This window comes from Anas acuta, chromosome 1, assembly GCF_963932015.1.
Source record: "Anas acuta chromosome 1, bAnaAcu1.1, whole genome shotgun sequence".
NCBI lineage: Eukaryota > Metazoa > Chordata > Aves > Anseriformes > Anatidae > Anas > Anas acuta.
Genome location: NC_088979.1, coordinates 64,340,469 through 64,365,513, shown reverse-complemented (window position 1 = coordinate 64,365,513; position 25,045 = coordinate 64,340,469). Strand labels below are relative to the sequence as shown.

At 42.9% G+C, this 25,045-nt stretch overlaps 1 long non-coding RNA gene across 1 annotated transcript in view; it reads left to right on the top strand.

The window, feature by feature from the left end:
* LOC137855512 (uncharacterized) overlaps nt 1–21,423 on the top strand; it is a 69,916-nt gene extending 48,493 nt beyond the window's left edge. Inside the window, exons 5-6 of the long non-coding RNA XR_011095779.1 lie at nt 11,802–11,927; nt 12,662–21,423. This is a non-coding gene — a long non-coding RNA (uncharacterized lncRNA). The remainder of the gene's footprint in view (nt 1–11,801; nt 11,928–12,661) is intronic.
* Nucleotides 21,424–25,045: the final 3,622 nt, after the last annotated feature.

The following is a 25,045-nucleotide window of genomic DNA, read 5'->3' as shown; positions in this document are numbered from 1 at the left end:
ATGTGAACAATTTATGGCTAAATTACACGATTCTGCTAAAGCTACTGGCAAATAACAAAGGTTGTTGGCAATGATAAGTTGCATCACTCAGTAGAGAAATCTTCCTTGTCCAAAATTTGTCATTATTAAAAAATATATAATAAAAAAATAAAAGTGGAAAAAAACTTTAGAGAAATAGGGACTGTGTTTGAGAGCAGAGCAAGTGATTACCTTGTTCAGCCAAAATCTTGCCCAGAATGCAGTTGGTAACCATCTGCCTTTGTACTATTTGTCTGTGGCTCTGGCTGTGCCTGACCTACATGTGACACTTACGAGCAGATGTGTACCAGGATACAGCAGATGAGAGAACTTAAGCCTCTGCCAAAAGGACTCCACACATATTGGGAGGGATGAATACCAATAAATCAGGATCAGATGGGATTCATTGTACGGCTCTTTCAGGGCTGAGAAACAGTTGAATAGTGTTATCTATTAAATGAATCAATAAAAGGTTTAATAGTAATATGTCTTCCCGATGTATTTGTCTTAAGCCATAACATAATGTTCGTGTCCACACAGGAACTTTTATTTTCAGGACGTTAAAGCCTGAAACACAGGTTTGATTCCTGCAAATCAAGATCCACCAAAATGACGTTAATTCCATCCTATTACCTCCCACTTACCTCCTATTTATACTTCATTTAACTTGTATGAATGAGTAACTGAGGCATAATATCAGAGTTCAGAGGCTCACGGTATATATTTAAGATATTTCGGGAGCTGGATAAGGGAGGGGAAGAGGATACTTAAAAGGATTAAACACAGATGAGTTGAATGCACATATATGAGAAGGGGGACTCTGGACGTAGATGGAAAGTACGTGACAGCTGAGACAGGGGAAGTGCTGTGCTGTCAACAGGCATTACGTAGAAATGGAGATAACCACGTGTTGAGCTGGCATCCCATATCTCTGCGATGCAGAGCAGCTTGTGACTTCATTTAAATTGTGGTAGATGGTATTCTGCATTAAGCACTTGTGATTTGGAAGAAGTGTTGTGTTTGGTTAGCCAAGGAGGGTTCATTCAGAGGGGTTTTGGAGGGACAGGTGTTAAAATTGAAAGTTAGGGCTGTGTGTAGGATTGAAACTTCAATTTCATTGTATTTCTACTATTAGCTACAGTTCCATAAAGTTCTTTTTAATGTACTAGGGTCTTTAATTATTGCAGTAGCTTTCAATAAAGCTTCATTTAAGTGTTTATATTGTTTGTATCTGGACAATGCCTCAAAAAAAATACTTGTTTTAGTGATTTCTTTATGCAAAGAATGAAGACAGTTTTGTCAAACAATATCTGGGTGTATAACATCACCAGTTAATTTATTACGGGCAATGCATAACCATTTGCGTCAGATGGATACACGATGCAGTTAGCTACATGATTTCAAATAAGAATGCCAGAATTTTTCTTAAAGAAAACAAGTGGGCAAAAAACAGAACAAAAATTGACGAGAAAATGGAATACATCTGATTTAATAAGGACACATGTGTCTTTTCAAAGACAGCTGAATAAATTTAGAACAGAGGGATTTGTTTCCTTTTTATGTTATTATGGTTATTAATAGCAATAGTATTAATTTAGCCTATTTTTTTAATCCCAATATGTTTTCAGAATCAGAGATAAGTGTTTGATGTCTTTGGACGCACATGAAAGCCATAACAGTTAGAAAAATCAGGTTTTCCCTAATATTGATTCTTCTCCTGCATTAATATCCTCTCACAAATCCCTGTATTCCCCACTCTCAGTTCAGTTTTGCACCTACTGCAGAATTAACTGAGATCCCCTAGTCTAAACAATGTGATCTGAATGATGAGTTACTCAGTAAATTATGTTACACTATAGTGAGCTGAACTTGGACTCTTTCCTTGGAGCGTAGATCTTCCTTCTGGTCTCTGGGCCACCAGCTTTGTGTGGGCTCTCATGGTCCTTTCCCAGAGACGTGCAGGAGCTGAGGAGTGATGATATTTGTCTGAAGAGCGGAAAAGAGATTTTCACATTGTACTGCTTGGATTATACCCTCTTGAACTCTCTGAGTGCTGGCTGGTCATGCAGTTCTGGTTTATCCTTTATGTTGACAGATGGTTAAAATGAAGTTAATACTTGAGTAACACTTCTGGTACCTGCCCTTGGTACCATTTCTATTTCCCAGGGGCTCCACTCATATGAAATGTGAAGTAGGAGGAATTACCATGTCTCATTCAGAAACCCCAGGCTCCTTGCAGCTGAGAGAAGGCCTCCAGCAATATTTTAATCCTGCATTTTTTCACAAAAACTTCCAGGCCTTCTAGTTAACTTGATATTTAAAGTAAGTAGCAGTAATTTGTAGAACTTGCTGATAAAATTGTATCGAAATGGCAGTCTTTTAGGCAGAACAAGGAAAAATTGTAATGCTTTGTTCTGCACTAATGATTCGAGAAGTATAGCTAGACATTCAGGAATAACGTTACATAAATTAATTGTGTGGTTTTTATTTGTGTGATTTTCTCATGGGTTTTCATTACAGCATTTAAGCTTCATGGTTTCCTTAAAATCACAAAACAAGAGATTAACCCCAACGTTAAGGAAATAACCATTTTATTTCCTGCAGGTTTGTTTAGCAGGCTAACTCTCCTGCTGAGAGTGATACACCCAGAGAAAACACAGCCCTACCTGTGCCAGAAATGTTTTGACAAAACCCCAGCAACCATGGCCAAAATATCTAAATGGGCTCAGCAAAATTGTTTGTCCATGTTTTATGGAATTTGTGTCAGACACTAATTACTGATCTTTCTGAATCAGAAGGTGGAATTCACTCAACTAAATGTAGGCGCCTACAAAGGAGATGTCTCCATTAGGGCTCTTCTCCTACCCACTCTCTTCTTATCAGCAGAGAGAAATGAGCCCTGCTCACTTGTGATTCATCTTGTCCTAAGGTAATCACCCCAACCAGATCAGATGAATCATGAACTAGAAATGCACGTTTCTAGCCATTAGTCTAGGAAGGGAACTCCAGTCCTGCTCAGGTGGAGACATCTACCTGGCAGGTGCCTCGGGTTAGGTGAGATGAATGCTATCAAGTGTCTCTCCAGTGTGTTCTGTGTCTTTGGTAGAGCAGACAGGAATCATCTGTCATAATAGAGGAAGTCTGCATTCAAAACAGGATCTTCCCATGTAATAGTTTGCTGCAGGGCACAGTCCTTTTCTTTCTGGAAGTCAGAACTGAAACAGGGCAGCTTTGCCTGTAGTGATAAAACATAAAAGACAGAAGTGCTCTCCATAAAAATTTAGGGATGCAATGAAATTGCACCTTGCTTCTCCAGCAAAGGTTTCATCTTTCTGTATTCCAGAAAGGAATAAAAGGAAAACATTGCAGGGTGATTCAGAACAAAGACCCTTTGTACCTCTCTGCCGTGTGCTTATTTTGTGCCTTTGTGTGTGTGTATGTGTGTGTATGTGAGAGAGAGAGTGAGAGTTTGTGTTATCTGGATGGAAGGGAGGAAAAGCAACAATAAAATATTTAAAATTAATTGATAAATTCCAGGTGAGAATACCAAAATACTGTTTCCTCTTGTTTACAGTGTATATTCTATTCTAAAGCTGAACCAATGGGGAAAAAAAAGAGTGTACCTCCATATTTACTGCATTTCTGGAAACGTGTCTGTATTTATTACTGGCATCTGCTGTTGGTGACAGATCTTGAGTACCATCCAAGAGTCCTGAATAACACTTGGCTTTCTTTATTATTATTATTAAAAAAAAAAAAAAGTGTTTGCAGGCTCACAGCAATTAGCAGAAAGATTGTATTTTGTTCTGCATGCCCTTTACTAGCAGTAATCCAATATTGAATTGCCTCAGAGGGTCTCAGCAATAACTGGGTCAAACTCTCTCATAACTCTTTCTGCTTGACCTGGAAAATTGACACTACCATCGGAGAGCACAGTATATATGCATACTGTCTAAACACCATATGTATTTCAACCTTGCACTCAGTTCTTCATTTATTCACACTCCTTTTATGATTTATTTGAAGTTTGGCCATACCTCATTTTTTTTTTCAACCTATTTAGCCTCTAGATAAAGACCACTTAGCTTCTAGCAGAAGCAAAATTCATCTTCACCCAGTATTTATAGTGAGCATGTTCTAATTAAGTCAGTTAAAGTAGCTATCTGCAATTCAGCATGTCTGAACAGTGCTTCATTCATCAGTGATCTCCTGTAAACATTTAGGACATCTTGACCTTGACTAGCTGTGAGTGTAGGAAATGCAACATGACTGAGATTCACGGGCTTCTTCCTGGCAGTAGAGTGACAGCATTTTAAGCTGATGCTCCACATTGTTGCCTGGCACTGCTGCAAAGTGCCAGGAGGAATAGCAGCACACAGACCAGGAGGAGATCCCATGAAGGAACCAGGCACTGTGGTGGTGGGTCTCTCAATGGGGTGGGAGACACAAGGTGGTATGATGTAGAGTCTCTGTCTACTACTCATATGGGAAATTTTATTAAACCATATTAAAACCATATTTTTCTACAGTGTGAAAGAAACATTTCCTCACTTGATTTTGCAGAAATCCAATATTGTAAAAGTCAGCACAGATTCAACTGGCATAATCTTCTCCCATACCCCTACACAGTTTTTTCTTTATAACTCTTTTCAGAAGCTAGTGAATATACCATTGAGGTTTCTTCTTATCACAATCCGAATGTTATACTACTTTTTTTTGTGCAACATCTACAAATAATTTTCACTTTGGTTATACATAAAATCAACATTTTAAGAAATGTTAATACCTAGGCTTCCGAACCAGAGGAACAGGTTAAACTGAATTATGGGTGGTTTGCCTGCATGAAACCAGGTGGACAGAGAAGAAAATATTGCTGCACATGTTCCCAGGTTTTGGCTGAAGTCCACAAATTAAAGTGATCCTTAGAATATGTGACATCCATAATTCATTTGTGCAATAACCAGGGTGGTTTTGAACCTACATTTACCTCCCAGAAGTGCCTAAACACTGGGCTGTGTAATAAAAGGATGCTCCTGTTAATGTAACTTATCTTCATATCTGAAAAGTTACAGGCATAGGAACTGGCACCCTGGTATTACAAGTCCCAGAGGAACACCCTGACCTGCACTCCATCCATCTTTCTCTGCTTCTCACTCAATTTATATTTAACCCGTGAGCTTTTGTATAAAGCAAGCACTACGTTCTTCACTTCCTTCCCAGTTTTGAACAATGCCTATATTTTGCAATTCATTTCATGTGGGATTAAAGGCTTGAAATAGATTTGATAAGTTTTCCTTCAGTCTGAAGTGGCAATTGTTACCATTTTCTTCTACCAGAGAAATTCAAAAAGTTTTAATCCTGATTCATGTTTTATAGCAGCTGTTTTAAAATTTTGCGGTTTGAAGGATGAACTGAAGAATGAATTCTTTAAAAAGTCCTAATTTCTCCTTGTTGTGTTCATTATACTATCTGCTGGCAACTGCCTTGAGGTTTGGTAAGGTTTCAGACACTGAATGTCCTTGCCAGTTGAGACTAAGCTTAATAATTTAACAGCATTTTCAGTGTTCAAAGCCAGGAGAGTTTGAGCTGTTAAGCCTGCTAGTTGTACTTGCACAAAGTCCTATTACACAGTATAAAATGCTCATAATTTCCAATCTACTAAGGCAGTCTCTTTGCATTCTGCTCTTATTCCCTGATGTGAAAAAGTGCTAATTAAGCAAAACAAGCTCAGCTGCAGTTTAATTTAAGGGAATTTTGCTTAAATTTTTCAGAAGCTACTCCAGACAAAAACTTTGGAGATGAGGTGACGTAATTTAAATTTTAGTTCTAAAGGAATGGATAGAGATATAATCAGGAGCTTCCTATGACCTAGATATTTTTGGCATTCATCTACATATCGTGGATAGGTTTTCTGCATCTCATCCCTCTAGCAAAAGACAGTTGAAGACAGGTGGATCTTACAATCCTATCCGTTCTCTGCTCCATGAAAGCGAAGGATAGCAATGAGCTAAACATATTTTTCATGCAGAGAAATCACAGTAAGATATTTCCTCTAGCAGCATATTTTCCTTCTTGTCAATTGGCTAAGGATACATCTCTCCCTGAAGGGGTAAAGTTGGGAAACAATGGGGATCCAGAGAGAGGTAGCAGCTTCAGGCTCTTCTACAAAGGAGTCCTGATGAACATCCTGTGCTTTGCCTATTTTTATCTCCATTGTGCTCAAATTCATAAAAGTCCCTATTAAACTTCAGTATAAGAGCAGCTATAGGCAGGAAATGAAGGTTTGATGATATTTGGCTGAAGTTATGACGAGCCTTTTGAGGTCTGGGGACCTGAGAGGAAAAGTGGGTTTTATATGCATTTTTAAAGTCAAAATACAGGCTTAGAGAGAAAAGAAAAAGGAAAAAAAAAATAATAGAAGCCCTTACTGAAAATTATTTGCACCAGTATTTTTTTAGCAAAAAAGAAGTGATGTGATTATGTTTTTGATACCAATGCAAAGCAAAGGCTCTAGATAACATTCCCTAAATGCAGTAAATTAACAGAAAAAAAAAAAAGAAAGAAGGTTGGGAGCATGGTGCTACATAGTGGTAGCTATGGCTGCTGGAGAGTCAATGTCTTAGCACACATGCAAGGATCTCATGCCATTTGAGAAGTCCTGGGGTCTCCTGCCGTGCCTTCAGCAGCTGCTCCAAAAAGGCACAGGTCTTCAGAAGCCCTGTGTTATATCTACCAGCACTACATTTTCTACCCATTCACATGCTTCAAACAGTATTAGACACTTGTGTTTAGTAATAGGCTTCTACAGAGGTCTGGGCTACCAATGAGTGTAATGGTACCTGAGATGCTTTGCACATAGCCAAACAACATAAAGGCTCCAAAATGTAAGGGTCCTCCCCAAAAGGCCAGACCTACATTAACCCTCCAGCAATTTTGGTGAATCTAATAAAGAACAGCAAGATGTTAAGGAAACTAAGACTGATTATAATATTAAAGGGAATCCTATCTGACAACAAAATCCTATTAAAGTAAGCAGGTGGATTACAAATAGTCCGGCTGATGATGAAACAGGCATGCAGAAAATGTTCTGTAGGCCAAAAACAAGTGAACGCAGAACAAGCCTAAACAGGATGAGTGTTAAGACTTTTTTTAGTCCAGTTGCTGTGGTGGCTGGTACTGTACATGGGCACAGAGGAGAAATGACAAGGCAAACAAATCAACTATCCTTTGTATTTCTTACTCTCTAAGTTCAGGAGCCTGCCCATTAGTCACAACAAGTGGGATTCTTCTGACAGATGTCTGTATGTGATCTGGTCATCCTACATTTCAAACCAACACCTCAAGGACAGGAACCACTGCAACTTATCTTCAATGTTCCCCTCTGGGTGAGATGGAAGAGGCCCTGTGAGTGCCTGTTCCTCTCCAGCAGCTCTAAGGGGTGGGCACAGGCATCCACCCAGAGCCACCTGGGCACCACACAGCTGGGTGCCCTCCTCTACTGGCAAGCAACAAACCTGACAGCACCATAAAAATGAAGCTGGAGAATTCATCCCATCATGCTACAAAGAACGATGTCACAAAATGTTCAGGTTGCCTTCTGAGAATTTCAGGCTCCTGGCTCTGAAGAACTGACAATGCTAGGTAATGCCTGGCTTCCCTGTGCTCACCACATTCCTCTGTGCAGTAGGGCATGGTGTGGACACACTGGTTTCCTTGGTGGTAGCATATCATGCTCCCACACATTTTACAGCACGCCATCTGTCCCAAGCTATGTGCCACCCTCAAGTAAAAACCAAAAGCCACCTCCAACCCATCAGGAGATAAAAAAAAAAAAAAAAAGAAAGGAAAAAAAAGAAAAAAAGAAAACAAAAAACACCCCAAATCCAGCAGTCTGACATTTTTACAGCGTTCCCACTTCTGAATGTGCAGCAGTAGATGAAAGGCAGGCTCAGCAACTGGTATTCAAGTGAAGGGACACTTGAAATTCTGTGGGAAAGGAAGACAGATGGGATGGCTCACTGCGAAAGTGCCGTGCTACGACAATACACAGCCCTTTCACTGAGATAGTCAGCCACAGATATCAGATGCTGGGGAGGATGAGGTACAGTCAGCAAAAGGGAAGTTACTGAGTGCACTGGAAGATATTCATTATAATATTTTCTCACCCCGTACGTGCAAAAAGCTATGTTATGGGGAAAAATCATTCTTGCAGATTATCTACTTTCCAAACCAACAGAGATTCAACAAAGACTGAAATAAATCCATAATGTGTGTACTATCTATCTACGTCCCAAATCAATATTAGCGATGGGCTACCAGTGCGAAAAGCCAGAGATCCAGGCCAGAGATGCATGCAGTATTATGGGGACAGAGAGAAATCTATATGCTCTGTGTATTTATCTGCATTCAAAGCCAATATTAAAGCTAGTTTACTCATGTGAAAAATAAGTGCTACATAGTTCAGAGGGTGAGAACATATCGATAGCTGTAATGTGGAGACGTGTGCTAAATACCAAGGACTGCCTTCATGCTGTGCCCATCTAGTGCATCCCTATCGCACAGGGAAATTCTGCAGGCCCCCAAAATAGTCAAGTTAGGCAGCTGGTTTTGAAAGAAGGGTATTTACTCTTTCCACTTATTCTCTTCCAGACTTCATTGGGAGCTGCTGAAAGTCACTATCTCGGTGTAACTTTCTCCACCTTGGTGTTTTCTTCCTCACCCATGGTGCTGCTCGCTGTGCCTCCCCAGGACCAGCCCTTCTCTCCGCTGCTTGCCTCCTCCTTCCCCCAGGACCGGTGGCAGCTTCCTCTCCACACTTGGCCGCTTGCACTTCCCTCCCTCCACGTTACTCACAACTGCTGGGCCCGATAACTTCCGCTGGTGAACTCTGCTCTGCCATACCCAGCCCGTCTGAGTTTGTTCATCCCGTAGCAATACCCCTCTTCTTTTACAACCAGCCAAGGCAGTAGGGCTGGCACAGGTCTTCTTCTTGCACAAGGCTTGCCCGGGCACAGGTTTCCCTTTCGCTGGCCCTTGGACCCCTCCTGCACATTGCCACTTTATTGTCTGCACACACAAAAGCTGCCTCCTGTTTGCCTGCGAGCACCAGGCTTCGCAAGCTGCCCTGCCCTGCTGTTCTCCTTTATCCCTCCTCTGCTTCTGAAAGCGTTTTTCTTCTCAGCTTATCAGCGCCAGGAGGGGCTGACGGAGCTGAGCCCTGGCTGTTTTCTATGGCTGTGGGTCTCACCCCCCTTCAACACCTGTCTCCTTCTGAAATTAATTCCAAATCAATCAATAACCCAATCAGATAAGCCATGTCCCTTGCTTTGCACACACATTTATCTCGCTCTGATTAATATTCCAGCAATGAGTCACCAGCCGTTTAGCCTAATTTTGGGAACTCTTACAATAGACCAGTCTGTTCAGAAGCTCACCGTTTATTTTCAATGTCAACAAAAGAGCCATTTCTTGAGAAAAGGAAAATGCCCCGCTCACTATAGTCAGGTGCTGATGAATATTTATCCCCAAATAAGGCTCCCTACAAACACGAGTCAGGAGGATTTTTAATACGAGCAGTTCAGGGCTGCTTACAAAAGTAACTCGCAATCTTGTGCAGTATCAGTAAACTGCAGCAAATCGGTGAGGGAAAGGCACATTCAAGCGGCCCTGGGATTGCTCTATGTAAATTTTGTTGGGTATCTGATCTGGGCTTAGTCCTGAACTTGAACTTGATAAAACAAGCACTTGTTAAAGATTCAGGTAGAGCTCTCCCCTCTCAAAAAGTTCTTTTACATATATGCAAATGAAGGTAATTAAAGACCACTGTCTGCACAGCTCTTCTAAATATTTTTTCTCAATTAATTTCTTCTGGAAAGGACGGTCAGATCACTTGCCTGGCAATGTTGCTCTGAAGCCAGGAAAAAGTATTTCAAAATTCACTGTTTGCTCTTATGACTGTGGGAAGATGCAGCGAGCTTCCTCGAGAGCTGCATGCAACGTGCAGGTAGCAGCTAATGCGTTCTGCCATGGGCGCTGCAGGTAATGACAGAGTGGGGTTTTGGAAAGTGCCAGGCTCGTATATTAGCACATTGTAAATGTGGCCATGAGGAAAACATGCACGATTTACATGTGGGCAATGTCTTTTTGTTTCAAGGAGTTTTTTTTATTTTTTTTATTTTTTTTTTAATTTTTTTTTTATTTCTCATATCTACCTTGTACGGGCATAAGTTTGCAAAGCTCATTTCTAGAGCTGACTTTCAGCTTCTTTCAGAGTCTGCGTGATGGCTCCTGGAGAGCAATTCCATGCCATGTTCTCATATTCGTTGCTTTTTTTTTTGTATTATTATTCTCATTCCTCCGTGGCTTTGGGCACGCCTGATTCTACAAGGTGCTCAGCGTTGTGCAAGACCGAGGTCCCAGCCCACCGAAGCTCTCAAACATATGATTAATTTTTAGTCCCTTTGACTTCAGCAACTAAAGTGCTTAGCTGGATTCTCTCCCTGGCACTTAATCTTCCTCCTTGTATTTCAGCATTAGCAAAATGAGGATAATTCTTTCTTTAATACAGAGGGATAGAGCGAGCATTAATTAGTTAATATATGTGGAGTGCTTTGGAGATATGAAGGCTATCTAGATGATAATTTATGCAGATAGTGGAAGAAGTAGAGGGAAATAATTGCTATCTCTCACCTGTGCGCGCTTTCAGAAGAGCATTCACTCCCTCACCCACTGAAGAACAGAAACTCAGCACCGAGACAAGCCCACGCTCAGGAGGCCCTCGGAGCGCCCTTATCAGATTTAGCACACTTTCCCATTTAAGGGAACGCAATCAGCTCGGGATTTGCATTTCCCTTGCAAATGAGCTCCACTGACTCCTCGCAGTTGGCTCTGCGCTGGCTGCTTCTCATTCTCAGCGCTGTGATAGCAAACTGTCTCAGCACTGTAGCGTGCTTTCATCTCCTGCGTATCTATATTTAATTATGAGCCTGGCAAGGAGACTCCGGCGTTGGTGACTGGTGGGTTCTCACAGGTTCCTGTTTGCAGACGCTGAACCAGGGCCACGCGAGATTTTGTTTTTGGCCAGGCACTTATCTCGGATCTGGAGATAAATAAATAAAGCACATAAAAGGAACTGTTTTATCTCGCTTCGCTTTAAGCTGTTAATGCCAGGTTTGTGTCAGAACAAGCACTGTAAAATGGCTTCGGTGGAGACATCCCTGCAGTTGGCTCCAAAGGCCTGCGAGTAGCGGTGTTATCTCTCCAGAACGGGATGTGTCAGAACTGGAAAGCCATGACTGTCACTAGATCACTTTCCCACTCGACAGAAGCAACAAAACCCTATAAACCATTGAGCCAGGCTTCTCCCCTTTCCAAGCTGAGAAAAGTAGATTTTTTGGCAGTCCCCCTGGGTCGTGCTTCCTCCATTTCCAGCCTACCCTCTCTGCATGTGCCATGGGTCAAGGTCAGCACTGAGAAAGGATCTCCATGCCTCTACCCAGCAGCAAAGATCTCAACAAAATTCACCTGAAATAGAGCCATTACTGCCTGGAAAATGTTGTGGGTATGTCTGAGCAATAGTTTATAAACTCTGAACAGTGACTGTACCTGTACACACTGATTTGCATTCCCTTTCCCTAATGAAACAGCAGCAAGCTTTATTGCTAGTGAGCTTATTGATAAGAGAAAGCAAACACTCTGGATGAAAATGAAGTTTTCGTATTTTTTGTCTTCCTTGTTTACCAATGTACATTAGGTTCTGAATTAATCTTTATTCATTCCTACAGTGAACAGCAGTTATCTAAACGGGTGGATTACGTCACTAGCACAGCAAATGTATGAGCCCTCTGACTGATACCGTGTGACTTCATGGAAATTTGCTTCTTACCAGCAACAGGGATATCACCAGTGAGGTAATTGGAGCCCAGTTAGATAACAGCCATATGTCAGGGATTAGTGCTTACACCAGAGTTTCACCTGTGGAAGGCTCTGCTGACTGTTAGCAAAATTAAGTTTACAGTCCCTGAGCATAGGACTATGTTCAAATATTTAAATGCAGCAGACTAAGATTACAACATTAAATGTGTTATGTAAAAATCCATAGAGTAACTCCATAAGAATCTGCCAGTTAGTGTCTGCAATACAGCAAACCCATTACACTGTCAGAACAAGCCAATCTTTCTCAGAATTTACTACCAGTTTATCAGAAGCAGAACATTTCAGATTTTATTTTTTTTATTTTTAACACAGAAGCTTTCAAAAACTCAGTTGCTATTTTGTTTGTGTTATGGTATCACCTATAGGCTCTGCCTGAGGTTGCTGGATAGGGTACAAACAGAAACAAATCAAACCAGAGACAATAAAAACAGAGACAAATCCAAAGTGAGAGGCAGTCTGCACCTCAGAGATTTTACACTCTCAGCAGGTTAGGCGAAGGAAGGAAGAAGAGGGGCAATGCTGTGAGATGGGGATGCATGTAATAGCAGAAGAGCTGTGGCACGGGGAGATTGAGTGACTTTGGCCAAGGTTATGCGAGAAGCCTGAGCAGAGCCAGGAAATGAGGCTAGAGCTCCTGAGACCCTTAACCACAAGGCAATCCTTCCTACTCCACGCGTCTTCACTCTCTTTCTCTTTCTCTCTTTTTCAGACAGAAAACGTATTGATTGAAGAGCTGCAGTTCCCCAAATTCCTTCTATTATTTCTCACCCCGGGGTTTTAAAACCAGGCAATCTCCTCTTTATCTGGATCCACCCTCACGTAATCTCTCTGTTTTTGACAGGTTTGTTTTCAGGTGTTGTCCTGAAAAAAAAACACAACCCTCACCAGTGAGCTTTTCAGAGCAGGGATGAGACAATGAAAATGTACATGGTTCAGTTTCCCTGCCTGAGCTAGTAAACAAATATTGTCACTGCAGAAGTGTGTAGGAACTGGGTAGTCTCCCTTTATGTATCATGCAAGCCCCTTTAGTAGCCAGTCATGCTTTTAAGCCCTTGTGACAGAGAGAATCCAACATAAATGCCCATCACCAGGATAAGCAGCTGGTACTTTGAGTGAGGGAAAGCACCACCCAGCACGGAAGGAACAACCCCAGCTCTGCTCGGCTCTGTGGTCTTGCTGTGCCCTGGGTGGGAGCAGATGAGCAGCGGGTGTCGGCGTGCAGGCACCCCGTTCTGGTTGACAAGCCGAGCGGTGCCCGTGCCGTGGTGCAGCAGCCGCAGCTGGGGAGCTCCAGGCTGGGGCCAGGTGAGAGAGGCTGGAAGCTCCAGAGCTGGCTGGGAGCAAACCTGCATCACCACCTGATACGGGAGAGCAAGACGTCATCCGACCCAAAGCGTCTTGCAGATGGCTTCTCGGCTTAGCTAAGCAGTTGGGAGGAAGCAATACGGTAACATAATTATGGAGATTCTGGGATCAAAGCTGCTGTGCACCACGGAGACACACCAGCTGGTAGCCTGGAGAGCTCTAGCATGGCTGTCTTGCAGAAATGCATATGCATGTGTGTCTAATAGATACTGCTATGGAGCAAAGTAAAGCCCTGCAAGTACCATACAGGCAGCCAGCACAGCTCTCTGGCTCCCAAGCCATCCATCCAGGTGGTGCGGTCGTGTTGCAACATTCACTTTGGGGATAATTAAAGGCACCAAACATTTAGGTAGCTTACAAGTGACTGCAGAGAAAGCCTTCAGCATTCATGTTTCTCATCTAGCCCAACTACTAAGGGTCGGGGTAGTGAGGGATCAGCTCGACTAGAAAAACAAGGTCTTCCTAAGTGAGGAAAAAAAAAAAAAAGCATTCTGAAAAGATCTACATAAAATACACAAGAAGAAAAGCTATTTTTACAACAATTAACAGCCTAAAATCATGTTGAGGAGGGAGGTAGGAAAGGAGTTTACTCCTGCCTGCCACATCAACAAAGCCTCGTGAGGAATGTTGTGTGCAGGTTTGTTATTGGTATTTGCTGTGGAGATACTGAGGGATGTCAGAGCAAGGACACCAATTGATTCAGGATGGAAAACCAGTGGAAATGAGGATCATGGAATGATTGGAGTGCTTGCCTCCAATGGCTCTTGGAGACAACTAATCATGCTCAGTGACACCTTGGCCACGCTCTGTAAGTACTTGTGCATGGGAAAGGTACCTCATGGAGGAGGCATTCAGTACTGCCAGTAGAAGATTTGGGACAGTGCAGTTAAACAAACTCAGCCCAAAAAAAAACCAAAAAACAAAAACGATTCTTAGAAGTGTAGATGTTCCTTTGTCTTGCCACAGTGTAGACATGTCATTATAAAGGTCTCTCTCAGTTTCATAAACAGGATGACTTGCATCCAACTTTGTCTGTAACACGCTTGACAGAAAGCCAAAATCACTGGGGCCTCAAGCAATCAGAACAAGTCCTTGCACAAAACATCCATCAACAAGGCAAGGAAGGGAATGAGTTGGACAAGGTGGTTTGTGCCCCCTCAGTTCATTGGCTACGTGTAGCCAAACTGCATCCAAACTGCAATTCTAGCAAAATCTCATGCTGCATAAGTCCAATGGCAGCCCCAGCAGATAGTGGTTATTATATTGCTATCAGCATCACTATTCAGCATTACTATTACATTATTATTATCATTTTGATTTCCCTTGAAATGTAGGAAGTTGATGTGTTAGGTCATGGCTGTAGGTTGATGTCACGAGACAGGTGAGCTGAATGCACTCTGTTTGTGGGTGCATTCAGGCTGAACCAACAGCCCAAAGCCTGCAGTCTGCTCCAGAGAGCTGGCGCATACTGCCTAGCTTTCAGGACTGCTCCTCTACAACGAGCTGTGTGCAGCTCCTCAAACACCTGTTCAGCACAGAAGGGATTATTTTGATACCAAATTTCAAGCTTCAAAATGCAGGATGTGTCTACATAAACAGGTGCGGATGAGTGCCTTTGCTTTGCATATTCTCAAATGCAGGTGGAAGAGGAGCACACCTGCCTGCACCCAGCTGGGCTACATATTCTTAGATGTGTTCAAACCATTGCCTTTTGCCTTTCCCCTCCAAAGAAGTCTGAGCAAACCGCACAGTGAATATTAGGGAAGTGGTTTGCTCAGTGTATTTACTCTTCCACCCTCTTTTACTTCAAAAATAGAAAAAGATTTTTTTTTTCCTAAAGCCTCCCCAAACCCCAAATTCATTCTCAGATCAATTTTCATGCCTTGAAGGGAACGTAGCTGCAGCTGTTTCATGTGCAAAAATGGGAAGTTGTCTGGCAATTTTTTGGCAGCCTCAACTTTTTTGTTGTAAAACAGAGTAAATACCGAGGCAGCTGGTGCTCTGCAGGAGTCTGCGGCTGACAAAACTTCGGTGTAAGAAGGCTTATTAAGTGATACTCACAGCAGTCCTGATCTTGAGGGTGGCTGAAGCATGGCAGCAGGCGCAGCTGGAGCATCAGCCTCTGATCAATGGTAATAGAGCAGTACTTTCTGGACTTGTTATTGTCCTGTAGCACACAAGAAATATAACTGGGACATCATGAAAGGGACTATTTGGTTTCCTTGGCCAGATAAATTTGCAGGGAAATTGTGGTCATTTTCAATTAAATAGATATGAGTGAGGTATCATACACTAACTAGTCTTACCCCATCTTTCAAGGCAATAAACTTCATGTTAATGCTTAAAAGGCGAGGCAGCCTCTATTAACAAATGGCAGTGCCAGAGAGGGGGAAAGATAGTTAAAGGCAGGAATGCCACAATTCAGACTGGAGCAATAGACAGTGCTCTCTAACAGCTTGCAGCTTTGCAGCTGCCTGCATTTTGGGGTCTTTAGTTCAGGCTGCCCACAAGCATGAAAGACTGGAAAGCACGACCTGCCTTAGACAAGCAGGTATGATGAGAAAAGGTGAAAATCCCAAGGGCAACCTGTGGTTTTGCTCCAGGCTTGCTTTTCCTCTGCTGCTTCTCTGACAGAAGGACGGCGTACTGAAGCACGACTCTGCTGTTAGTGAGCTCAGGAAGGGCACGTACCTCAGCACACAAAAGGCTGGCTTCCCCCGCTTTATTTGACCCTATGCAGGTGGCAGCCTCTTCAGCTCGAAATGCTCAGTTTAGAAGTGACTGCTGGGCAAGATGACTCCTTGACAAGAGGAGCGGGATCCAATCCAGAGAGAATAGTTTCTTACCTTGGAGTCAGCCTGCTTTTTGCTCTGAATATCTCAAAGCAGACCGGGTTATGCCATCTTTGAGAGCCATTACCACAATGACTCAGATGGGCTCTTCTTGAACTGAAGCCCTGCTCAGCGAGGCAAAATGTGCACTGTTTACATTGCTTCTTTGAGTGCTGGAAAGTTTGGTACTCTCCCAAAATGCAAAAAAAGGAAAAAATCAGTCAAATTTATTTATGAACAGGATTATTAATATGGGGAAAACAGACTATGGTTGAAAACTTTCCAGACCAATGTAAGTTCTCCTTCACGCCAAATTTATAAATGTGTAAGAGCATTGACTTAGAAATAAATTAGTCTATTCAGCAAGAGTGTAATCTACTGTGCCTCCAATTAGTAAAGGTAGGGAAAACACAGAGACCTTCTGAGAAGGCATTGCCAAACAAAACCGTGACCAGAGAAATGCTTGTGTAGAGGTGAAACAAAGCCTGCAGCCAGCAACTGAGCAGAAAACAGATCTGGGGCTACTGTATGGCACCAGCTGCCCATCTGCACCTTCACACTGCTGCAACCACAGCAGCACCCTTAGGGATTAAACCAGCAAATCAGGCTACATGCCTGCAAGCTCAGAAGGCATTTTCCAGCACCTCTGCAAGCTCGTTTCCAACCAAAACTCATAGATATTGGATGACAAAGCCTGTCACATTAAATGTTCCTCAGGATATTCTGTCCACAATATGACCCGAAGCATTTTCTTCAGAGAGGCTGATATGTTTTAACTAGACACCGTGGTGTGAAGTGCCACGCTTGATTGAATAACTTGTCTCCACTCTTAAAATGCAAAAAGAATTTAGACAAGCATTTAGAAGCTTTGCCATTAAACAGTTTTCTTGTCAATTGATCTACCGTGCACGGGAAAGACAACTACTAGATTCATCAATTGCCTGCAAAAAAACTAGGAGCAGGTCTTAATCAGTTAAGCAGGGAAGCATTGCTTGACAGCTCCCTTTGGGATGGAGCTCATTTGGGGCCTGACTATTCAGCAGGATTAGTAACTTCAAGCTCCGGAAAGTTGACCTTAAACAAAGGTGAGCTCACATCTGCAAAATGTCATAGGCACAGCACTGCGAGAAAGAGCTCTGCAAACCTCTCCCCGCTCCCCTGCTGAGAGCTGTAAGAACTCTTTTTCGTTTGTTTTCCCCCAAGAGTCTCACACAGCTTTTAAGCAGCTTAATTGTTTCCTAAGCCTCTGTCTTTTCTCTTTCAGCTGTGTTTTTACTGTCACGCATTTCGTGACTCGAGCCCCAGCTGCTCCGCGGGTGCCATGCCTGGGCAGCGCCAGGGCTGTGGTGGGTGTGCTGGGATGCGATAGCGTGCCGCCGACTAGCCAAGGTGAAATGAGAGCTCAGAAACGTCCACAGGCAGGGTGTCTCAGCCAGCCAATGTCTCTGAGTTTTAAGCCTTCGCGGAATACAGCTTTCTTCCCTCTCCTGCCATGTGCCGTGTTTCTTGTCTCCCTTTCTTCCCTTAACCGCAGCGGTTGTGCCACAAGCAGGATGCTCTCTGTACAGAAATGGTCCCTGTTTTCCCAGCCCCCATTGTTACAGATCCCACAGGGCACTTTGGTGTCAGACAAGCAGCAGCACCCTCTGTGCCAGACACATCCCTGTTGCTGAAAGCAAGCACACTGCTCTTCAGCGGGCTGCTCCTGTCTCCTCCGTATGGCTTCTTCTTGTCTCAGCAAAGCCTCGTGTCTTGGGAAATATCTTTCATCCATTTTACAAATAAAACTCCCTACAACTTCCACTCTCTTCACAGCAATGTACCAAAAACTCAGTTTCTTTGTGGTGTTAGCCTGTGCACGTAGGTGCAGAAAGCACCTGGAAATGGACAAGTGCTGAGCAGGCTCCTCTCCCACTCAAATTACTCGTGGCAGTACTGCCAGCCCTGTGACTTTGCACAGCTGGCCAAATCTGTTCTGCCTCCAGTCCATGAAAATAGAGCAACTCTCTCCCCTTCCTTGACCTCTGTCCCAAGTGCTTTCAATATACCAAGAAACTAATTATTACACTTAAAGGCAATGTGGCAGTCAGTCTGATGCTGTAGTTCTGGTAAAAATCCATGCTGAGGGCTAGTCTTCACATGGGAGTGTAGCAAAAATGAAAATGTTTCCACTTTTCAAAGCTACATATCAATGTGAAAATTCAGGTAAAGATCATTTAGAGATGCAAAGGATCGACAAATCTTTGCATATGTACTTATATATATATATGTATATGTATATATTTGTGTAATATTTGTCACCCTCACAATCAATATGAGTTTCAGTTAAGTGGAACTGAACCATCCAAGTATTTATTTCAATTACATGTGGGTGGATTCAGGACATAAAGTTTACAAGTCCAATTTTATTCTTCTAATGTTCTGCTGGGATTCAATCTCCAGAATAATAAAAGTTGCAGAAAACAGTATTCACCACGGGTGTGCCCCAGTAAATTTGAAAGTCTGATGCCGATAAGTGTAAGCAGATAGTTAGGAAAACAAACTTTTGCTGTACAAAATTATAACTAGATCGGTGCTGGAAGTTTGCTTGTCCTTCAGTTTACGAATGCCTCATTGCTGTTACTCAGGGCTGTGCTTGACCTCTGGCTATATCAGAGTTTAGAAGGAAAATGTGGAGCTGAGAATTAAAATGGTCACCCTGCATGCAGAATCAGTGCTGGCTGCCCATTCGCCTTTCTAAAAACTGATGCTGATGAAGGAAGTGTGACCCTGGGGGAGGAAAGGGCTGCCGACAGCAGACCTGCCCTCAGCCCTGTCCCCAGGCACGGCAGGCTCCAGGCATTTGCAACAGAGGACCCCGGGGGAGGCTCAGTCACAAAGCAGAAACGTTTCTGCTCCTCATTCAGTGTGAAATAATTGCCTGAATGCATGCGAGGAAATCCTCTCCTTGGAGCAGCTTTGGGGATATAACTGAAGGCCTGCTCCACTTCTGCCAAAGATAAAGCAATTTATCCTCCTTTTTGCTATTTCTTGCAGGAGAAAGCCCTGAATTTCTTCCAAGACATGACAGCGGTGTATATTAGGACGTGATGAGGAAAGAAATTGGCTCTTTTTTTCTTTCTTTTTTTTTTTTTTTTTTTCTTTTTGGGCCACCACGGGGCTTTTTCTAGCTGAGGAGCCGTGTCAGCGATTTCAGTGACTTTATCCCCACTCTGCCGCGGCTGATGCTGCTCGTGCAGCAAACCTGCCTGCAAGGCACTGCTGGCAGCAGCAGCGTGTCCCCTGGGAACCAGCCCTTTGTGCCTAGGGTGAGTTGCAGACACAGGTTGCATAAGCTGGCTGCCCTGTTTTGTAAGGCGTTTTGGGGTCGGATTCACTGCTGTCTTCCTCTTGCAGAAGTTTTGTGCTTGGGTTGGTATTTATATGCTGTGTATATACACACACTTGTGTGTATAGGTACAAGCACAAATGAAAATATGGATTTATACATATATGTATATAGAGATAAAAGAAAGATTTCAGATATAGGACTAATAATTAGGAACTAAAAATGCCTTTGAACCAATTATTTGGTGATATATACCTAGGGAGGACAAAAATCTTTTGAACACTTGTATGTAATGAAGATACATCTAAACACATACATTGTGTCCCTCACCAGCAGTGTTCATCTCATGTCTCTGCAGCTTGATAGCTTGATATATGGATACCAGTGTGCTTACATGATATCTTATGATGGCACGGTATGTAAACACATACAGAAATATGTGGTTAAAAAGAACGATGAAAACAATGTAAATATTAAATGTTAGCATGTTTAATTTATACACCTCAGAACAAGCATGATTTTGCATGGGAATGTGTGTTTTATTCCCGTATGTATCAGCGAGCCTTCCTACGAGTACATGTGTGTGGGAGTAAGGGATGTGATTATGCATTTGCATAGCACTCTGCATGAGTGTAGACATGGAGGGAATTATACAATCTATTTTTAAAGTCTGCATTACTGCAAATGTTGCTTCATCAAGCTTTTATCATAGCTGATTAATTATGTAGAATGAATGATGATGAGTTCTCGTCTTATCTTCCGTCTCTGCACCATAGAAGAAATTCACCCAGGTTGTTCTGTAAGACTCACAGAAAGGTGCCCAGGCAGACAGTGCAGGAAGTACAACTCTATTTTTTTAATCCTCGGGACATCCTACAGATACCAGTAGCTCTCCTCATGCATGAGATTATTGATCTCCATGGCAGTAATGAAAGATGAAAAGGTCAATTTTTAAATGTGAGCTGTAGGGACCACTTGTTATGACAACAACTAATGTCAGAAATTTGTGCCCTCGCCTTTCAAGAAGGTCTTAGTTATATTAACAGTATTGATTTACTGCGCGAAGATGGTGTTTTCCTATCATTTTGTCTTCATATCGCCTCTATCCAGTGCTTCCCGCACAAAGCCACTATTAGTTTTGATAGCTGCCAACCCCCTAATTTCCTTCTTTTCTGGCACGTGAGGCACTTGTGTCAGGCCACCTGCAGCACGGACTCTGTCTATCCTGCAGGCGTGGGCTTTCTGGCACGGCACCCTAGGGTGGGCACCCTCCCCGTGGCAGCACCCCCATGGCAGGGAGCAGCCCCCATGGCACTGGGGGGGTCCCAGCAGAGGAGAGAGGCCATGGGGCTGTGCCATGGTGGGGTGGTTGTGGGCATGCGGCCTAGGCCCGGCACGGTGTCACAGCAGACAGGGATGGGGCAGGGAGTGCTAACAGTGTGATAAGGTCAGGAAAGGGGATGGCAGAGTATGTGGAGTCAGGCTGTTTTTAATAGGGAATATGAAATGAACGGGTGTGGGGGACAAGTGGGAAGTGAGGGCCTGGCTGGAGGAGAGGGAATCTGAGCAATCCCGGGACTGACAACCACAGAGCTTGGGAATACCGGGACCAGGGGGCACCCCACCCCAGGGGGACATCTGTGGTGTGACATTTATAGCTACTGCAAATATCAAGGCATTTCTATGTTGCAGACACAGCTGCATCACGATTCATATAATAAAGAGCCTTTGTGCTGCTAACCATTCTAACTTTAATGTGAGCTTTCAAAGTTGTCTTAAAACATCATTGTCAGAGTTGTCCTTTTACTTAAAAATTCCTTCCTTCCTTCCTTCCTTCCTTCCTTCCTTCCTTCCTTCCTTCCTTCCTTCCTTCCTTCCTTCCTTCCTTCCTTCCTTCCTTCCTTCCTTCCTTCCTTCCTTCCTTCCTTCCTTCCTTCCTTCCTTCCTTCCTTCCCTCCCTCCCTCCCTCCCTCCCTCCCTCCCTCCCTCCCTCCCTCCCTCCTTCCCTCCTTCCCTCCTTCCCTCCTTCCCTCCTTTCTCCCTCTCTCCCCCCTTCCTTTCTCCCTCTCTCCCCTCTCCTTTCTCCCTCTCTCCCTCCTTCATCCCTCTGCCTACCTCTTTTTCTCTCCCTCATGCAGTGAAAAGCATAAAAGGATGGCCTGTATACTCAGAGGACCTGAACACAAATAAAAGCTAACTTACTTCCATGATTTCTTGACCTCCAATGCTCCTTTTTTAACCAGGATCACATAGTTATATACGGAAAGGCTGATCTACAAGTTCCTCGTGTTTTTGGGTTTGGCACAGCTGGAATTGTTTCAAAGAAGATGTCAGCCTTGAGTTATTTCTGTCCAGCGAAGGGGAATTAGGTATGTGAGAGGAGTAGGAAAGTTTGATCCTGGCACTCACAATGAAACGAGTTCAAGTAAGCAAAACCAAAACAATCTGTTGTATAGGAGACAAACACCAATAACCAGAAGTTTTGGATTAGATGTTTACTACAGGAGGTAAGAGGTGTGGAATCAAATTTGGAAGGTATTAAGACCACTAGTGGCTGTGATGCAATGGAGCACTTGAACAAACAACTAAACATGAGTTTACAGGAATGCTGGAGAACTTTAAAAGAAACTGCATTTGCAGCATATCTGTCTGCAGTCCCCATGAAAGAGAAAACAAAATGGAGAAGGAAACAGACAGTGTGCCTTTAGAAAGACTGCTTGTCAGACTCGATTAAAGTCCACAGGAAAAGACAAAAACAGCAAGAAAGCAGAATGAGTTAAGGATAGCCAAAGGGGCATCAGATAAAATGAACACTGTACCAAAGAGGAAGCAGGCCTCTTTCTATAGATGGAAGTGAAATAAATTGTTACAAAATAGGAATAATACAGAACTATTTTCAAACTTTTATTATTATTATTATTTTAATAGAAAGATAAATGAAGGTGGAGTGCTGGCACTTAAGAAGAATCGACAACATTTTAGCTGTTGATAAAAAAGCATGCAAGAAAATATTTGGTAGATTAACTGCCCTGACTAAATTCATCCATAATATTGAAGGAAGTATTATAGAATTGCATATAATTTCTTATGTGTCAGAGCAAATGAAAAGTACATTAAGATGGGGGAAAGGATGTGGGGAAAGATTCAGCTTGCTGGTTTGAACAGGGAAGTGTCTACACGATAGAGATATTGAATGTCCTTTTATAATCAGCAGTGATTTAAGGCTTCATTCAGTTGCTCACATGCAGACATGGCCTGATGGCCCCAGAGGTTGTGAGATGCACTGAGAACTGACAGATATGCCACAGGAAACCCATGTCCCTCTGGAGCACAGAGCTGGAGGCCAAGCAGGAAGGGACAGGTCCTGGGCATCTCAAAATGCTCCAGGTTTTTCCCTTTAACCTACTGAATTGAGAGCTTGGAGCAGGAGTTAGCTCCACATGAAGACTCCAAATGCCTGTCTCTGCACACACGTTGGATGTTTAAGTTCCTACTGTATTCCCCCAATGGACAAATAGTTCAATATAGTTATTGACAGCTAAAAGTCATGTCTAAAATGATGTCAGCCAATCTTAGTATAGGCACCTACACTTAGCCGGCATAGTAGCTCTTCAAACTCTTGGCATTGATGCAGGAGGATGCAGGTATCATATCTGCCAGCCCCGTGTAGGGATATCAGCTCCCCCGGGAATGTCAGCTGGCACAAGCAGCCCCTAGACTCAACCCTAAATGTCCCATGGACTTCAGAAGAGGAAGGAGACACTTCATAGACTCCCTAGTCCATCACAACTGATGCCTCTGGTCTTGGCCTTTAGTAAAACAGAGAAAGCGCTTGGCTCTCCCTCCCGGCCTCTGGAGACACAAGGTGGTTGTTCAGAGGGAAAGCGGAGAAAAATCTGAGGGTAAATAAAATGCCAAGGAGAGGGAAGGGATTCCTTTGAGAGAGATGCAGAGCGCAACTAGAAGACAGGCGGTTTGCAGAGATGAGGATGAGCATTCAGTCAGGAATTCCACGAGGATGACATCTACAAATTTACAGAAAGGAATTTGGAAAACCATGCTTCTTAAGTACGGAGAAAGCAATAGAGCATTGTAAGTCAAAAGATCTCTCAAAGTCAATAGCTGTACCCCAGTGGCGTAGTGTTCACGACGCAGTTTAACATGAGTCACAGCACTGGCTGATGCGCCAACACCACATATTTTTATATAGGCTCTGCGTGCACCTTGACTGTGACATTATTTTCATCTGTTCCTTTAATGCAAGTTTAAAACTTATGTGAGCTTTTACTAGGAATTATGTAAGGTATCTGGTAAAACCCTAGTGAAGTTTAGCATAAACAAACCTCTAGGAATATGATAATTACTTTTTTTTTTTTTGAATTAGTGAATAAATAAAAAAATCGGAAGCACCTCTCTACAGTAACCATAACTTCATTTTCAAGTGTTTCTAGAATGGAGTAGCACTTCTAATTGCAACTTGGGAATTCCTGCAGTTATCTTATAACCAGCACAGACAGGGGTCAAGAATGTGGCCATCCACTATGAATAGTTCCCACTTACAGCTTTGGTACATATATTTTTAGAACAACTTATTTTAGGCTTAATGCATTTAGTGGTGGGGTAACTGGAACTTTTTTCTTCCTGTGCCCACTTTCCCTTTAAAAAGCACAGACTGCTGTCTACTCATTGTGTGACAAAATGCATTCTCGTTTCTACAAAAAAATGAGGAAAAGTGAGTTTGGTATCTTTGTATCTAAGCATTTGCATGTCCATTTACAATCTGAATATTCAGTGACAGAAGCTGCACAAACAAATTAGGCATACAACTATACAAACCTCACTCAAAAAACAAAATGGGCCATGTGTGGGTGTGTGCATCTAAATATTTTACAAGCTAAACAATCACCCTGGAGAATTTTAGGTTAGAGACAGATAAAATATACGTCCATCTGAATCTTCATGTAAGCAAAGGTTCAGGGATGAACACGCATAAAAGCACTCAATCGCCATACTCCGAGGCGGTCAGGTTTGCTGGCACCCTCTGTGTTCTTCCTGGAGTGCTGTGCTTGACAGGGCTTCCTGCTTTTGCAGCTCATTTCTATGAAACAAAAGCACCCGTAAGGCTAGTGCAGGTTAAGATCTTGACTAAAAATATTTCTAGTAATCTATTTAACCACTGCAGTACTGTGGACCTTAACAGTGGCATGAGCTACACCTGCAGATTTGGCTGGGGAAGGCTTCACTGGCCAAATCAAGGCATCAGTGATTTTTCTGGTGCCTAAGACAGAGGATTTCAAAGCTGCAGTTTTTGACTTAGGCATCTATATTCAATAATTTCATTTTTATTTTTTTTTTCTGAATCCAGGACTTTCTCCTTTTGCATTATGTTACAGGTACAGGAACCGAGCTGCAGCACCATGAAGTGGGCTGTCAAAGGCCAGTCTACAGCCAAGCAATGAACAGAATTTGTGGGCTTGGGCACGTGCCGTGACTTAGCCCACAGCACATCATTTGTTTTCCAGCCGCAGACAGCAGCCTAGCCTTACTTTTGGAGAGGCCTTTCAGGGTT